Genomic DNA, 3284 nt, shown 5'->3' on the forward strand with positions numbered 1-3284 from the left:
TTGGATGATAGAACTCTCCCGTGAATGTAAATCAATGTTGCATGCTGATTGGTTGGATGTACCTTATGTTTTTATTCTTCCTTTTTGCTCAAACCTGGAATGGTTAGTAACAAAAATACTCGAAGGAACAATTTCACAATTTTATCTTTAAACTCAAATTACAAAGTCTCCTCTTTTTTTAAAAAAATATATTTGAACAAACGGTGAAAGCTCGGGTTATCTCCCGGAAGTGCTTGTTTTAGGACAGAAGCTCGTCCTTGGGAAACCTTCAAATTGCATCTTATGTTGGTGAAGTGGTTTCCCCTTCAACACCAACCTTTGTATACCTATCTCAAGATTCCTGCTAAAACACTATGAGACTTGCAATATTTATGATAAACAAAAACATCTACAACCACCCTTTCAAAGTTTTTATGGACAGAAAGCATGAAGGGGTTGAAGATCTTGTGTGTGATGGTAGGGAGACAGATTAATTCAGAAGATTTCTTATGCGGGCATGGATTTGATGAGGTGGTCATGAAGTAGCTTCCATGCTTGATAATATCTTCTTCCTTTTCAAGCTCCAAGATTGATTTGTCATGAATGTCCAAAATTTCCCTTAGTTTGGTGGCTCTCAGGTTGAGCTTGATGAGAAGTTGACGATCGAAAGCATCCTCCAAACTTGGATGGCTCATGTTTATTAAAGAGATTAACTTAAGCTCACTTGTTGGGTCTACAATAGGTTTGCGTTCTATTCTTAGAGCTTTGGCCTCGTCCAACCATTCTTTGCTTATAATGGCACATGAATTCGTGATATGCTCTAGCTGTTGTCATTGCTCTTCTTGGTCATATTGGTGGACTTCATGACTCCTATGCCTTGGATCTCTTAGTGGATTATCAAAGTCAATGATAGGATCATCATAAGACTCATAAGAGGGATCATAGGGGTCAATGAAGGGTTTAGAGATGGGTTCAAAGCATATATTGGTAATGGGCATAGAAGGAGAAAGGATAGGAATGGTTTCTAAATAACTTAGCTCTCCTTCTATGGACTTGCTTGACATTCCATCCTTGGATTTTTCAGATGTCGAATTTCTTCTTCCTTTGGAGGATTTGGGTTTTAGGGTATTGGCGGTTAAGGTTTGATAGCTAAATCTTGGGTTTGGAGTGGTTGTGATTTAGCTATCAAAGCTTCCTCTTCTTGCTCGGGAGATGATTCTTCTTTTTCCTTGGGGAGTTCATCATGACTGCCGGTGTAGGGAATGTGTCCAATAATTTTATCAAGGATAGTCCTTGCCTCACTAGTAGACAAACCAAGGAAAGCTCCTCTAGAGGCTGAATCAAGGAATTGCATAGAATCCTTACTAAGACCCATATAAAAATGTTGAAGAAGGATAGGATCTTGAATAGCAAGGTCAGGGCCAGTTGTGGTAACACTATTAAAATGAACCCATGACTCGCCAAGAGATTCCTTTTCTTTTTGTTTAAAATTTAAAATCTCTAGCCAAAGGCTGACCACTCTAGAGATGGGAAAGAAAGATAAGCAAAATCTAGAACATAAAGCTTCCCAATCTCCTTGCATACTTCCTACGGTTTGATTATACCAATGTTTAGCCATTCCCATCAAAGAGAACGGAAATAGCTTCCATCTTAAGGTTTCATCTAACATGCCAGTAATATGCAAGCATGCATAGGTCTGATCAAACTCTCGTAGGTGAAAGTAAGGGTTTTCATTGCCTTCTCCCAAGAAGGATTGTTCCTGAACCATTTTTTATCAAGCATGGGCACAACTCATTGCCAGGTGTTAGGATAGGCTTCGAAGACTTTGGTGGCTCTAGGCATGCACTCATAGGTGCAGCATATTGACATATAGGTTGGTTATCCATGCTAAAAAATAAATAAAATAAAAGATATAAGGTTAAGCTAGGTTCGAAGTTAACACAGCAACTATTTCCCAGCAACGGCGCCATAAAAGCTTGTTGACACCAGTGGGGGCATGTAGAAAAGATCTGCAAGCACATGGATATCGGTTGTAGCTTTTCACCTGAAGTATTCTAGGATATCGAACTCAGGAAAACGTGTGAGTTTAACTAAGTCTAGCTTAACCAGGGGTAGCAACAAGGCTAAGGATAAATAGGAGTGTAGAGAGGACTACCAAGGTTCTCTATTTTCTAACTTAGGTAAGCTATGTATTCTAGTATTCACCAGGGGACATTACTAAGGAAAAGCAGAAATAGAGTATGCTATTTCCTTCGCAACCGGGTCCTACTTGGTCTACAGATGGGAGGTGGACTACAGAGGACTCAACAAGGCTGTCACCCTTGTGATCTACCACCGATCTAGAATGCAGGGTGCATCCACGAGTAGCTGAAACTCGTAGCACCACGCTTATACTAACGATTGCCACTTTAACCCAAAAGTGTTACAAAGATTAAAGTACTTGAAAGAGTCATGATCCTAATGAGCAATATAAACATAATACTTACTTGAATCAGAAATCAATTACTAGAGATGTCTCAGAAGCAAGTTCTGGTAGAACCTGGATCCACCAAGGTACAAGCTGTAGAGAGAGCACCGACAGGCCGGCACTTCCTCCAAACTATTCCCTCACTCTCTATCTCACTATTTTTAATTTACAAAGGATAGATCCTAATGCGAAGGACTATTCTTCTCTTGATTGCGATCCCCTTTTGGAGGAGGTATGGGAGTCCTTTTATAGGGGTCACCAAGCAGCCTGTGGGCCCATGAATCTATGGCAACTCATCATCTCGACGCTTGATTCGAACCGACCTTGATACACGCCGAAGATGGACTCTCAAATGCGGTGGAGAACCGACCTTTGAAGCGGAGACTAAAAGGTGGGCCAGGAAGGCCGGTCGGCCGGCATACAAGTAGGGCCGGTCGGCCCCATCCTGTGTCCATTCAGGTTGTTTTGCAGTGGTTTGTCTTGGATGGTGGATTAGAGGTCATTTAAGTTGGTTTCGTCACGGATGATCATGATTTGCTCTGATGATATGGTCCACATGATCTATTTTCTGATTAAATCCTCTTGCATTCACAGATTCACCAAAACTCGTGGAAATACTTAGTATAAACATCTATACCTATGTTGGTGATTAAGATTAAGGATAAATGCAGGTTAAATTGATGGTTTATGTTTGCAATAGTGACCATCAACAAATACCCGAATGTGGGGGATTACAAGGGATGGACAGGGCTATCACCACCTGCCGCCTATCCCTCAACCGTGGAGCGCCATCATATCCGAAGGTTTCCGTATACCCAAGCACCACGCCCACGTATAA

This window comes from Miscanthus floridulus, chromosome 15, assembly GCF_019320115.1.
Source record: "Miscanthus floridulus cultivar M001 chromosome 15, ASM1932011v1, whole genome shotgun sequence".
NCBI classification, from domain to species: Eukaryota; Viridiplantae; Streptophyta; class Magnoliopsida; order Poales; family Poaceae; genus Miscanthus; species Miscanthus floridulus.